Source organism: Bombina bombina, chromosome 2, assembly GCF_027579735.1.
Source record: "Bombina bombina isolate aBomBom1 chromosome 2, aBomBom1.pri, whole genome shotgun sequence".
Classification (NCBI taxonomy): domain Eukaryota; kingdom Metazoa; phylum Chordata; class Amphibia; order Anura; family Bombinatoridae; genus Bombina; species Bombina bombina.
Window position 1 is genome coordinate 25,484,954 of NC_069500.1, and position 16,239 is coordinate 25,501,192.

The window sequence follows — 16,239 nt, forward strand, 5'->3', positions numbered from 1 at the left end:
GCTTTATAAACCGGCGTTAGCCCAGAAAGCTCTTAACTACTGACTTTTTTCTGCGGCTGGAGTTTTGTCGATTTCTAACGCTCACTTCAGACACGACTCTAAATACCGGCGTTAGAAAGATCCCATTGAAAAGATAGGATACTTAATTGACGTAAGGGGATCTGCGGTATGGAAAAGTCGCGGCTGCAAAGTGAGCGTTAGACCCTTTCCTGACTGACTCCAAATACCGGCGGTAGCCTAAAACCAGCGTTAGGAGCTTCTAACGCTGGTTTTGACGGCTACCGCCCAACTCTAAATCTAGGCCAATGTGTACCAACCTTATTAAATACTTATCCCGTTCATACACATCCAGATCTTCCCGATGCTACTTCCGGTAGCTGCTCCCTGGAGCAACTGCGCATGCGCCGGGCGACGCTATGGAACCCTATACGGGCCAACTGAAAAGACAAAATACAAGCAGGACCGTAACTAAGCAACAGTCACTAACAAATCCTTTTACCAAACAGAACAGCCTTGAGCAGCAATCGATTATCCTAGGCATCTACAAAACGCAAATAACTTGAGTCACAGTAAATAGCAGACAATTTTATAAAACCATTGTAGATCAAAATGTGTATTCAACCCATTTAGCATCAAAGTTTCCAGGGTATGGATCCACCTGGACTCCTTTTTAGCAGCACTTTTCTTCGATATCCCCCTCTTGATAGAGGGGGTAAATGGTCAATATAATGACATATTTTAGATCTTTTACTGTGTTCTTATGCTTGGCAAAATGTCTTGCGACCGGTTGTTCTGAATCACCGTTGGTAATTGCAGCACGTATGGCTGCCCTGTCATTCGCCATTCTCGTGTGCAGATCATCTGTCGTTTTGCCCACATAGAATCTGCCACAAATACAATGCAGCAGATAAATTTTGAAGGTGGTCGTACATGTAACACGGTATTTAATCTTGAATCTTTTGTTCGTCGAAGGATGTGTGAACTCTGTGCATTGTACTAACGCACTACAGGTTGTGCACCCCAAACATCTGAAGCATCCTGTTTTCTTTCTCTGTTGTAACCACGTAGAGCTGGTGTATGGCTGTGTTATATCTGGTCTCATAAGCATATCTCATAGTGATTTTCCTCAACGGTAGCTTAATCTTGGGGCCCTGGTGTCATATAGGGGTAGTCCTTTGTCACTTGAAATTATCCGCCAATGTTCATCAAGTATGTTCCTTTTATCTGTACTATATTCAGTAACATAAGTTAACCTTTCCGTATTCAGACCTTCCTTTACTTGGTCACTTCCCATCAAGGCTTGTTGTTGTGTCATTCCATAGGCCTTCAAATATGCTTCATTGACCACTTGTTCGTCATACTTTCTTTCTTGGAACTTCTGATGCATAATCTTTAGTTGTTTTTCTTTGCCCTCCTCTGTAGAATTGTTTCCCAACACTCTGCGAAACTGTGAGATTGGTAAAGCTTTCTTAGTTCCTGGTGGATTACAACTAGTGTATAATAGCATAGAATTATGGTCTGTTGGTTTAGAAAAAAGTTCTGTATTCAATTTTCCAGAGTTCTTACTGATTCTTAAATCTAAGAAATCAATAGTGTCACAGTGGCACATCATCTTAAACTTTAGCTCAATTCAGATTTCATTCAGTTTGACAAACCAATCATCCAATTAATTTTCGGCACCCCGCCAAATCATAAACAAATCGTCAATATATCTCCTAAAGAGGATTATATGTGGATCTTCAAACATTATGGTATGTTCTCTTTCGAATACCCCGAAGAAGATATTAGCGTAGGCTGGGGTCACGTCTTAAGCTCAGTTTTTTCCCCTGTAGTACCAGAGGGTGTGTTCATATAGAATTCTCTCAACCTGAGTGTTCTTTGAAACTTATAAGATTCTACTGCCATGTCAAATTCATTAGCATATGTGGTTGGCACAAAGCTTAATCCTTTATTGAGTACATTTCTTTCATCAAGACTAAGTTCATGACTACTTAGGTTGATAATGTTATCAATTAATATCTCTGGTTGTGTCTTGGTGGTCTGCCTCTCCCGGCGGTTCTTACGCCCCCCTCCTCGTATGGGGTCTTGGCGCTCCCCGTTTTTTGACCGTGTAGTCATGTACATAGTTTGATCCTTCTGCCAGTCAGTTGAGGTTGATGGAGATTCATTGTCAGTAGCATTGTCAGAGCTATCAATGGTAGTTAGGTTTTTTGTTTTATAAACCCTGGGACGCCTTCTCATCATCCTATAATTTCTTTCTTCTGGACTTAATGTCCATTGGTATACCCGTTTTTAATGATAATCGGTGGTAACAGCCTCACACTTCTTTTCTTTAAAGGCTAAAAGTTCACCTGCATATTCTTTAAGTTGTTTCTGTAATTTTGATAACCAATCCTCCTGTTTATCATGTTCCAATTTTGTTAGATGTCCACTTTCAAATTGTATAATTTCCACCTCTAGGCTTTTAAGTGTAGCTCCAGTTTCCTCTATAACGAGCAACATTAGATCTAGTGAACATTTGTTTAATATGCCACACCATTTCTTACTGAATACAGGGTTATTCCTGCCTATGGTGGGCATATTTTTAATCCTAAAGCCTTTCGGTATATACATTATTTCATGATATGCAGATAAATAACAACCGTGAAGTTTGAAATCAATCTTCCTCTTTTTAAGTTTGAGGATTTGATTATATAAATGTAAAGGAATTTCACGCTGGGTTTTTATGGCACCACTGTCAAATCTGATGCATGTAGCATCCTCAGCACTGAATTGGAATGTATGTGCATAATCCCCCTCATTCTCAGTATCCGGTGTTGTAGTATCCATTATTGCTGTACATATAAGACTGTTCTGGTAGATGTGTTTGATGTCAGGCGAAAGTACTCCTCAAACCGGGTGCTATGCGGTATATCCAAATAATATCCAAACAGTATTTACCAAGCACTCGCGTTTCCTTAGTTCACTTGCCTATTAGTCTTGATGAAAGAAATGTACTCAATCAAGGATTAAGCTTTGTGCCAACCACATATGCTAATGAATTTGACATGGCAGTAGAATCTTATAAGTTTCAAAGAACACTCAGGTTGAGAGAATTATATATGAACACACCCTCTGGTACTACAGGGGAAAGAACTGAGCTTAAGAAAAAGAGTACATTTATAGTAACCTATACAAGATTAAGTACTGACATGTTGGACACAGTCCGTAACAACAAACCAAATATCAGAAACAACTTGAATAAACATGAAAGACAAGCTTTGAGAAATCTGAAGGAGAATACTAACATTGTCATCCGAGAGGCGGATAAGGGTGGAGCCCTGGTCATCCAAGATTATGTTAACTATAGGAGTGAAATAATGTCACAACTAAATGACACAGTTGTTTATGAAGATTATCATGTAATCCAATTTGAAGGTTCAAACAGAAGATTGTTGAATATCTCAATGAATTAAAAACACAAGATCTGATATCACAGACATTGTTGACATATCTATTGGTGGAATACCCAATCACACCGGTGCTATACACGCTCCCGAAAGTGCATAAAAATCCCACTCATCCACCTGGCAGGCCGATCGTGTCCGCCAGGGGCTCAATACTACAAACCATCGCAACCTATTTGGACAAGGTACTTCAACCAATGGTACAAGGAATACCGTTTTATCTCAAGGATTCAATTGAGCTCATAAAATTAATGCAACTAACTGAAGACATCAAGGACACAGACATACTGGTCACTTTAGATGTGACCAGTTTATATACTGTGATCCCCCATAATGAAGAACTACAGGCAGTACGAAAAGAACTATCACGACATCCTTACATTGGCCCCCCGACCGAAGTTTTACTACATCTGTTGGAATTCTGCTTATGAATGAATTATTTTAAGTTTGAGAATCATTATTATTTGCAAATATTGGGAACAGCAATGGGCTCAAATGTGGCCCCAGCCTACGCTAATATCTTCTTCGGGGTATTCGAAAGAGAACATACCATAATGTTTGAAGATCCACATATAATCCTCTTTAGGAGATATATTGACAATTTGTTTATGATTTGGCGGGGTGCCCAAAATGAATTGGATGATTGGTTTGTCAAACTGAATCAAATCTGCATTGAGCTAAAGTTTAAGATGATGTGCCACTGTGACACTATTGATTTCTTAGATTTAAGAATCAGTAAGAACTCTGGAAAATTGAATACAGAACATGTTTCTAAACCAACAGACTGGAATTCTATGCTATTATACACTAGTTGTCATCCACCAGGAACTAAGAAAGCTTTACCAATCTCACAGTTTCGCAGAGTGGTGAGAAACAATTCTACAGAGGAGGGCAAAGAAAAACAACTAAAGATTATGCATCAGAAGTTCCAAGAAAGAAAGTATGACGAACAAGTGGTCAGTGAAGCATATTTGAAGGCCTATGGAAAGACACAACAACAAGACTTGATGGGAAGTGAACAAGTAAAGGAAGGTCTGAATACGGAAAGGTCAACTTATGTTACTGAATATAGTCCAGATAAAAGATCTTACAGGAACATACTTGATGAACATTGGCGGATAATTTCAAGTGACAAAGGACTACCCCTATATGACACCAGGGCCCCAAGATTAAGCTACCGTAGAGGAAAATCACTATGAGATATGCTTATGAGACAAGCTATGACACAGACATACACCACCTCTACGTGGTTACAACAGAGAAAGAAAACAGGATGCTTCAGATGTTTGGGGTGCACAACCTGTAGTGCGTTAGTACAATGCACAGAGTTCACACATCCTTGGATGAACAAAAGATTCGAGATTAAATACCGTGTTACATGTATGACCACCTTCAAAATTTATCTGCTGCATTGTATTTGTGGCAGATTCTATGTGGGCAAAACGACCGATGATCTGCATACAAGAATGATGAATCACAGGGCAGCCATACGTGCTGCAATTACCAACGGTGATTCAGAACAACCGGTCGCAAGACATTTTGCCAAGCATAAGCACACAGTAAAAGATCTAAAATATGTCATTATATTGACCATGTACCCCCTCTATCAAGAGGGGGAGATCGAGAAAAAGTGCTGCTACAAAAGGAGTCCAGGTGGATCCATACCGTGGACACTTTGATGCCAAAAGGATTGAATACACATTTTGATCGACAATGTTTTTTATAAAATTGTCTGCTATTTACTGTGACTCAAGTTATTTGAGATCAGAAAAATGCTGTTATATATGTGTATTTCAAAATAGCCTAGTCCAATGCATAGTTCATTATGATTCTGTATAGGATTGTACAGTATAGGGAACATAGCTTTTTACAGTTATATACCTAACAGTTAGGTGCCAGATGTGGTAGAATTGTATATAGTTAGTATCAATAATAGAGCATGATAGAATATCTAGTATTAGTTTGGGGTTGTATGATGTTGCTCCACTATGAATACTTATGAAGCCAGGAGAGCCTACGATATAGAAATAAGTAAAAGACACAATGTGAAAACAGATTATTTGATGTTATATTTCAATGCTTAAATAAGCGTTTTGTAGGTGCCTAGGACAATCGATTGCTGCTCAAGTCTGTTCTGTTTGGTAAAAGGATTTGTTAGTGACCGTTGCTTAGTTACGGTCCTGCTTGTATTTTGTCTTTTCAGTTTGCCCGTATAGGCTTCCATAGCGTTGTCTGGCGCATGCGCAGTTGCTCCAGGGAGACGCTACCGGAAGTTGCATCCGGCAGATCTGGATGTGTATGAACGGGGTGGGGTATTTAATTAAGTATGTACACTATGTCTCTTGATGTTTGACAAAGGGGGAAACCCCGAAACGTTACTATTAAAAATCACTGAGGTGAACTTTTAAGACCTACGAGTGCGGTCTCTATTCTTGCTAAGTATATATATATATATATATATATATATATATACAGTATATATATATATATATATATCTATCATTACATGACAGTCGTCAATACATTACAAAATAAAAATAAAGAGTAATAAAAAGCAGAATCTCTGCCTCTGTCCAAACACAATTTGAATAATTCTTACAATTCCCTCTTATATGTAAGTAGGCAATATGTCTGCCCAGAGGGCAGTCTGTTTAAAAAAACTACAAACCCCAAAGCTGAAATTACACAAAATAAAAAATTTAAAATTATAGAAAAAAATTAAACAAAACTATCCAAAATAAATTTTTTAAACCTAAACTAATACCCCTATAAAAAATCCCCCCCCCAAAATCCCCCCTAATCTAATACTCAACTACCAATAACCCTTAAAATGGCTTTTTTAGGGCATTGCCCTAAGTTAAACAGCTCTTTTACCTAAACAAATGAACAATTACCCCCTAACAGTAAAACCCCCCACCTTCCAAACCCCCCAAAATAAAAAATCCAACACTAAAAAAAACATAAACTACCCATTGCCCCTAAAGGGGCATTTATATATACATTGCCCTTAAAAGGGCAATCAGCTCTTTTCCAGCCCAAAAAAACCCTAATCTAAAAAAAAGCCACCACAAAAATAAAAAAAGCCTAAGACTAAATCCCAAATAGGTACTCACCATTCCTGAAGTCCTTATTAATTGTAAAGTAGTATTTTATTTTTTATGCAACTAAGGGGTTAATTTAGGGGGTGTTAGTTTAGGGGGCTTAGTCATTAAATTACAGCTAAATTGCGAGTTTTGCGGTATGAGTGAAAAAGCAGCGTTAAGGCTCTTTTTCACTACCGCTGGTATTACGAGTCTTGCAGGTTTAGGAGCACCACACACTTTTTTGGCCGTAACGCAACGTAATTACCGCAGCTTTCAAAAAGTCCTTTTTCAATGGGACCTTTTTCAATAGCGCCAGTATTACGAGTCTGCCTGGGAGGCCAAAAAGTGAGCTGTACACCCTATACCGCCAAGAACCATACCGTAAACTGAAAGTCAGTAGTTATGGGTTTTACGCTACAAAGTTGTAGCATAAAACTCATAACTAAAGTGCTAAAAAGTACACTAACACCCATAAACTACCTATTAACCCCTAAACTGAGGTCCTCCCGCATTGCAAACACTAAAATAAATTTATTAACCCCTAATCTGCCGCTCCAGACATCTCCGCCACTATAATAAACATATTAACCCCTAAACCGCCATATTCCCACACCACAAACACTAGTTAAATAATATTAACCCCTAATCTGCCTCCCCAAAATCGCTGCCACTATACTAAATTTATTAACCCCTAAACCTAAATCTAACCCTAACCCTTACACCCACTAACTTTAATGTAATTAAAATAAATCTAAATAAAACCTACTATTAATACCTAAATAGTTCCTATTTAAAACTAAATACTTACCTGTAAAAAAAACCCTAAGCTAGCTACAATATAACTAATAGTTACATTGTAGCTAGCTTAGGTTTTATTTTTATTTCACAGGCAAAATTGTATTTATTTTAACTAGGTAGATTAGTTAGTAAATAGTTATTAACTATTTACTAACTACCTAGCTAAAATAAATACAAATTTACCTTTATTATAAAACCTAACCTGTCTTACACTAACACCTAACATTACACCACAATTAAATCAATAACCTAAATTAAATACAATTAACTAAAAAAATAAATAAAAAAACACTAAATTACACAAAAGAAATCAGCTCTTTTACTTGTAAAAAAATACAAACAACCCCCAACAGTAAAACCCACCACCCACACAATCAACCCCACAAATAAAATCCTAACCAAAAAAACCTAAGCTCCCCATTGCCCTGAAAAGGGCATTTGGATGGGCATTGCCCTTAAAAGGGCATTTAGCTCTTTTTCGCACAAAAGCCCTAATCTAAAAATACAACCCACCCAATAAATCCTTAAAAAAACCTAACACTAACCCCTGAAGATCCACTTACATTTTTTGAAGACCCAACATCCATCCTCAACGAAGCCGGCAGAAGTCCTCAATGAAGCAGCAGAAGTCTTCATCCCACTGGGCAGAAGTCTTCATCGAGACAGCATCTTCTATCTTCATCCATCCGGCGCGGAGCGGGTCCATCTTCAAGACATCCGGTGCGGAGCATCCTCTTCTTACGACGACTCTTCCAAAATGAACGTTCCTTTAAGTGACGTCTTCCAAGATGGCGTCCTTTGAATTGCAATTGACTGATAGAACTCTATCAGCCAATCGGAATTAAAGGTGAAAAAATCCTATTGGCTGATGCAATCAGCCAGTAAGATTGAGCTTCAATCCTATTGGCTGATCTAATTATACAATAGGATTGAGCTTGCATTCTATTGGCTGTTCCAATCATTATTTCACCTTTAATTACGATTTGCTGGTAGAATTCAATCAGCCAATTGGAATTCAAGGGACATCATCTTGTGATGATGTCACTTAAAGGAACCTTCATTCAGGAAGAGTCGTTGTAAGAAGAGGATGCTCCGCGCCAGATGGATGAAGATAGAAAATCCGTCTGGATTTAAGGGCAATGCCCATCTAAATGTCCTTTTCAGGGCAATGGGGAGCTTATATTTTTTTTGTTAGTTTTTTTTTTTGGGGGGTTGGTTGTGTGGGTGGTGGGTTTTACTGTTGGGGGGTTGTTTGTAATTTTTTACAGGTAAAAGAGCTGATTTCTTTGGGGCAATGCCCCGCAAAAGGCCCTTTTAAGGGCTATTGGTAGTTTACTTTAGGCTAGGGGTTTTTTATTTTGAGGGGGCTTTTTTTATTTTGATAGGGCTATTAGATTAGGTGTAATTAGTTTAAATATCTGATAATTTCTTTTTTTTATTTTGTAATTTAGTTAATTGTATTAAATTTAGGTAATTGATTTAATTGTAGTGTAATGTTAGGTGTTAGTGTAAGACAGGTTAGGTTTTATTTTACAGGTAAATTTGTAATTATTTTAGCTAGGTAGTTAGTAAATAGTTAATAACTATTTACTAACTAATCTACCTAGTTAAAATAAATACAAACTTGCCTGTGAAATAAAAATAAAACCTAAGATAGCTACCATGTAACTATTAGTTATATTGTAGCTAGCTTACGGTTTATTTTACAGGTAAGTATTTAGTTTTAAATAGGAATTATTTAGTTATTAATAGTAGCTTTTATTTAGATTTATTTTAATTACATTAAAGTTAGTGGGTGTAAGGGTTAGGGTTAGACTTAAGGTTAGGTTTAGGTTTTAATAAATTTAGTATAGTGGCGGCGACGTTGAGGGAGGCAGATTAGGGGTTAATAAGTGTAGGTAGGTTGCAGCGAAATTGTGGGTGGGAGATTAGGGGGTAATAAATATACTGTATGTGTCAGCGATTTTGGGGGCAGCAGATTAGGGGTTAATAAGTATAATGTAGGTGTTGGCAATGTCAGGGGCGGCAGATTAGGGGTTAATAAGTATAATGTAGGTGTTGGCAATGTCAGGGGCGGCAGATTAGCGGTTAATAAGTATAATGTAGGTGTCGGCTATGTCAGGGGCGGCAGATTAGGGGTTAATAAGTATAATGTAGGTGTTGGCAATGTCAGGGGCGGCAGATTAGGGGTTAATAAGTATAATGTAGGTGTCGGCGATGTCAGGGGCGGCAGATTAGGGGTTAATAAGTGTAAGATTATAGGTGTTTAGACTCGGGGTTTATGTTAGGGTGTTAGGTGTAAACATAAATTTTGTTTCCCCATAGGAATCAATGGGGCTGCGTTACAGAGCTATTTTTGCAGGTGTTAGGCTTTTTTTCAGCTGGCTCTCCCCATTGATGTCTATGGGGAAATCATGCACGAGCATGTAAAACCAGCTCACCGCAGCTTTCAGCAGCGCTGGTATTGGAGTGCGATATGGAGCTCAATTTTGCTTTACGCTCACTTCTTGCCTGCTAATGCCGGGTTTTTATAAACCTGTAATACCAGCGCTGTAGGTAAGTGAGCGGTGAAAATAACGTGCAAGTTAGTACCGCACCCCTAATAATGCAAAACCCGTAATCTGTCGTTAGTTATTTGCGTTGTGGGTTAGGTTTCTCTTTTGTTAATACTTATTGCGGGCGGTAAGTTGTTTTTTTTAATACTTATTGCAGGCGGTTAGTTTTCTTTTGTAATGCTCCGTTTGCCTTCGCTGCATCCCGGTAAATTCCCGAAAATGGCAGGGTGGTGAAAGAATGTAAAGTAGTGAGTGCACAGCCTGTATAACAGTGTCCCCTCAAAATAACACACAGCCATTAATATCTAAACCGTTGGCAACAAAAGTGAGTACACCCCTAAGTGGAAAGGTCCAAATTGGGCCCAATTAGCCATTTTCCCTCCCTGGTGTCATGTGACTCATTAGTGTTATAAGGTCACAGGTGTGAATAGGGAGCAGGTGTGTTAAATTTGGTGTTATTGCTCTCACACTCTCTCATACTGGTCACTGGAAGTTCAACATGGCACCTCATGGCAAAGAACTCTCTGAGGATCTGAAAAAAAGAATTGTTGCTCTACATTAAGATGGCCTAGGCTATAAGAAGATTGCCAAGACCCTGAAACTGATCTGCAGCACGGTGGGCAAGACCATACAGCGGTTTCACAGGACAGGTTCCACTCAGAACAGGCCTCGCCATGGTCAACCAAAGAAGTTGAGTGCACGTGCCCAGTGTCATATCCAGAGGTTGTCTTTGGGAAATATACGTATGAGTGCTGCCAGCATTGCTACAGAGGTTGAAGGGGTGGGGGGTCAGCCTGTCTGTGCTCAGACCATAAATTGCATGGCTGTGGTCCCAGAACGAAGCCTCTTCTAAAGATGATGCACAAGAAAGCCCACAAACAGTTTGCTGAAGACAAGCAGACTAAGGACATGGATTACTGGAACCATGTCCTGTGGTCCGATGAGACCAAGATAAACTTATTTGGTTCAGATTATGTCAAGTGTGTGTGACGGCAACCAGGTGAGGAGTACAAAGAAAAGTGTGTCTTGCCTACAGTCAAGCATGATCGTGGGAGTGTCATGGTCTGGGCCTGCATGTGTGCTGCCTGCACTGGGGAGACATACTGAAGCCAAGCATGATCCCTTCCCTTCGGAGACTGGGCCACAGGGCAGTATTCCAACATGATAATGGCCCCAAACACACCTCCAAGACGACCACCGCCTTGATAAAGAATCTAGGGGTAAAGGTGATGGACTGGCTAAGCATGTCTCCAGACCTAAACCCTATTTAGCATCTATGGGGCATCCTCAAATGGAAGGTGGAGGAGCGCAAGGTTTCTAACATCCAACAGCTCCATGATGTCGTCATGGAGGAGTGGAAGAGGACTTCAGTGGCAACCTGTAAAGCTCTGGTGAACTCCATGCCCAAGAGGGTTAAGGTAGTGTTGGAAAATAATGGTGGCCACACAAAATATTGATACTTTGGGCCCAATTTGGACATTTCCACTTAGGGGTGTACTCACTTTTGTTGCCAACGGTTTAGACATTAATGGCTGTGTGTAGAGTTATTTTGAGGGGACAGCAAATTTACGCTGTTATACAGGCTGTACACTCACTACTTTACACTGTAGCAAAGTGTCATTTCTTCAGTGTCACATGAAAAGATATAATAAAATATTTACAAAAATCTGAGGGGTATACTCACTTTTAAGAGATACTGGGTATATATATATATATATATATATATATATATATATATAAAGCAAAACAAAGAGTTGTTCACTCCACAGCGCTGATCTCACAATATATAGTGTATTGTTTCAATACACCTAATGTAACAAAGTAATTGCATGAATGTATAGAACAATGATTCCTAAAAAGAGCACATTGCTACAATGTATACATATACTAGGTAGGAAGTGAATGAACCCGTATACATTAAATTTATCAGCTGTTATTTCAATATTGCAGTGGATAATATATAGAGAATATATAGTTCCCAAATATGTTGATCAAGTCTTAAATGAGCAAGGGTGTTTTATCTTCAAAAAAGAACGTTCAGCAATGCAGACATAGAATGACAACAATCCCAAATGGCTTCACAGGCTACTCACATTGGGTGACCTCAATCATATGAGGTAAGGAACGGGCGTTGTGGATGTAACAGGCCCCAGCAATGATCCTCCAGTAGCAAGCTTGCAATCCTGTGCGTTGTCCCAGATAGATTTTCTGTTTGTAAGTTGGAGCCACAGCGCGTAGTTTATTTCAATTCTCTCCACTTCCCGGGTTCTCCAATAATGTTGTCGGCAACCGTTCTTTGTTTCTTTGATAACTTATTGTAAAGCAGATTGCTCACAATACATTCCAGCTTCTGCTCCGCTCACTGCAAGACTTAATACAAGGCCTTTCGAGGTTCCTCCAACCGTTCCCCTCTGCATCTGAGTTTCCCCGGAGCCGGTCACGTGACCCTCAGGCTTTTATTTTATTGGTCCTTTAACGTTAAGGCTAGAAGTTCTCCTTATATTAAAACAAGCACTGTTTTCTTGCATGTCCAGCTGCAGTTATTTTCCAAGCAAAATATGCTAGGGAATGGGAAAATAATATATATAATATATATATATATGTGTGTGTGTGTTTGTGTAAATTCTAGAACAAAAATCTTTTAACTTTTTTTTCTTTTTACTTTATAATGATAGACTACTAATATACTATTATGTGTGAACAAAATGAACAAAATACTGTGTTTCACAGATGGAAAATAAAATAGATATTCTCTTATGAAGGGGAAGTATATGCAGAAGGGTGCTAAAAACTTTGAAGCTAGTACACTTTACTTGTCATATTTGGTATATGGTCAAATATTCTCGGGGGGGGGGGGGGGGGGGATTCTGCTCTGCCGCAAATACCAGGACCTGTGTTTGGTCCCAGCCTGGCCCTGTTTGAAGGTGTGAGTTAGACTTTGTGTATTTTCAGGTTCAGATGGATTTTATGATCAGAAACAAAACAAATCATCTCAAATGTGCATGGTCAGATTCTAAATGTAATATCTCCAATCTCACCCCTCCATGTTTAGTTCCTTCCCTGGCACAGGACATGTGTACTAAGTACTATTAGCCACAATAATTTCACAGTGAATGTACCAACCTGTGAGTGCATGGGCTTGCTTGGCGCTTGACGATAACATAAGTACAACATTACAAATCTTTTACTGTTGAGAGTGTAAAACGGAATCTCAAAAATATGTCTCTGCTGATTGGCTCATGCTGTTCTAAGCACTTGTTTATCACTCAAGCACATGTGTAAAATTGTCACCACAGGCTTATAAAGGTGTTGGTATTGGTGTTAAACACAGATGAGAGCAAAAGTGTTTAAATGTCTCAAGCTCAAATGTCACATTTTAAAGTTTATTCTTAGTTTAAGTAGTTTAGAAAATATTAGGATAGTTTTTTTGTTCTGAAAAGATAGTTGCTGTTACAAACTGAACATAACAAAGGACTATTCTAACAATTGAATTCCAATTTTTACAGAATGATCCATTTCTAGAAAATACTGTTATTTATAGAAACAGGTTTTCTTCATCTGATGACAATCTGCAAATACATTAAGGGGTCTTTTTATCAAGCTCCAAACAGAGCTTGATGTCCTGTGTTTCTAAAGACCGCTGCTCCATAACCTGTCCACCTGCTCTTAGGCGGCGGACAGACATTGGCGAAAATCAACCCGATCCAAAACGATCCGGTTGATTGACATCCCCTGCTGGCGGCCACGAATCTGCAGCGGGCGGCGTTGCACCAGCAGTTCACAAGACTATAACCGCTCTATCATGGGGACTTTAACCGCTCTATCATGGGGACTATAACAGCTCTATCATGGGGACTATAACAGCTCTATCATGGGGACTATATCAGCTCTATCATGGGGACTATAACAGCTCTATCATGGGGACTTTAACAGCTCTATCATGGGGACTATAACAGCTCTATCATGGGGACTATAACAGCTCTATCATGGGGACTATAACAGCTCTATCATGGGGACTATAACAGCTCTATCATGGGCACTATAACAGCTCTATCATGGGGACTATAACAGCTCTATCATGGGGACTATAACAGCTCTATCATGGGGACTATATCAGCTCTATCATGGGGACTATATCAGCTCTATCATGGGGACTATAACAGCTCTATCATGGGGACTATAACAGCTCTATCATGGGGACTATAACAGCTCTATCATGGGGACTATAACAGCTCTATCATGGGGACTTTAACAGCTCTATCATGGGGACTATAACAGCTCTATCATGGGGACTATAACAGCTCTATCATGGGGACTATAACAGCTCTATCATGGGGACTATATCAGCTCTATCATGGGGACTATATCAGCTCTATCATGGGGACTATAACAGCTCTATCATGGGGACTATAACAGCTCTATCATGGGGACATTAACAGCTCTATCATGGGGACTATAACAGCTCTATCATGGGGACTATAACAGCTCTATCATGGGGACTATAACAGCTCTATCTTGAGGACTATATCAGCTCTATCATGGGGACTATAATAGCTCTATCATGGGGACTTTAACAGCTCTATCATGGGGACTTTAACAGCTCTATCATGGGCACTATAACAGCTCTATCATGGGGACTATAACAGCTATCCCACATCACTACTACTAAAATACATCTGTTAACCCCTAAACCGCCAGCCCCCCACATTGATAATACGAAACTAAAACTATTAATCCCTAAACTCGGCCTCCCACATTGCAAAACACTAAATGAAACTATTAACCCCTAAACCTAAACCCCCCTAACTTTGAATTAAAAATTACAATATAATTACCTTAAAATAAATAAAAATGTACCTGTGAAATAAAAAAAAAACTAAAATGAAACTATAAATTAAACTAAAATTACTATTTAATAAAAATGTAATAAACTAAAACTAAAAAAACTAAATTACAATATTAAATAATCCTAACATAATGAAAAAAACTACATTACAAAAACCCCCCCACTAAATTACTAAAATTAAAATTAATCTAACATTACAAAAAACACTAAATTACAAAAAAATAATAAACAAAATTATCAAAAATAATAAAAATTAAACCTAATCTAATAGCCCTATAAAAACAAAAAAGCCCCCCCAAAATAAAAATACCCCCTAATCTACCAATAAACTACCAATAGCCCTTAAAAGGCCTTTTGTAGGGCATTCCCCTAAGTTAAACAGCTATTTTACATAATAAAATGACAAAGTCCCGCCTAAAAGTAAAGCCCCCCACCCAACCAAACCCCCAAAATAAAAAAATCTGTCTAAAAAAAACCTAAGATACCTATTGCCCCTAAAGGGGCATTTGTATGGGCATTTGTATGTACAGCATCCAGCGCGGAGCCTCCTCTTCATGCGATCACTGAAGTTTGAATGCAAGGTACCCCTTTTTATATTGGGGTACCGTTGCATTCCTATTCGCTGAAAAATTTAAATCAGCCAATAGGATGAGAACTGCTTAAATTCTATTGCCTGATTTTTTTCTAACACTTTCTCTTGATTGATGTCTATGGCGGGAAAAGTGCACAAGCACGTCAGGCCTTGGCTTTTGTGCGGTATGGAGCTTATCGCACCATATCGCCAACAAAAGAAGGGTTTTCAGTAACTTCTAATGGCAGCGCTATGGAAAGTACGATACCGCTCATTATTTGGCATTATTTACGCACCCGGCTTAGGGCATAACTTGTAATCTTGATGAATGTTTAATGATACACATGAACTAGCGCTGTCTAACTGTGAAAAACTGTCAAAATGCACTGAGATAAGAGGCGGTCTTCAAGGGCTTAGAAATTAGCGTATGATCCTACCCCTACCTAGGTTTAACTTTCAACAAAAAATACCAAGAAAACAAAGAAAATTTGGAAATTGGTTTAAAATGACATTCCCTATCTAAGTCTTGCCACAGATTCTTCCAGTGGTTATTCATCAATGTTGTTGGAATGAGCTAAGTGACAATTTCATGTGACCTTAACAAACCATATGCACGCCACACCACAACAGGACATAAAAATATAAAAACGTTTTTGTATAGTGTTTTTTTATGAATATAAATATGTTTTAAAGATTTAGTAGGTGGGTGACCTTCATTCAGAAAATGTTAGTGCATCTAAAGCACTGACCTAGTGAGGAAATACATTATAGTCATTTTGTAAGCTGTACTGATCAATTCTGGTTGGCTTGCACTCCTTTGTTTTTCCATTTTTGTATCATCTTTTAATTATTATTTTTTTTACTAAAATATCTTTACAGCGTACCTTTAGCTAACCTTCATCTTTTCTTAAAGCCAGGAATAGAGGAAATGCCCTTATGT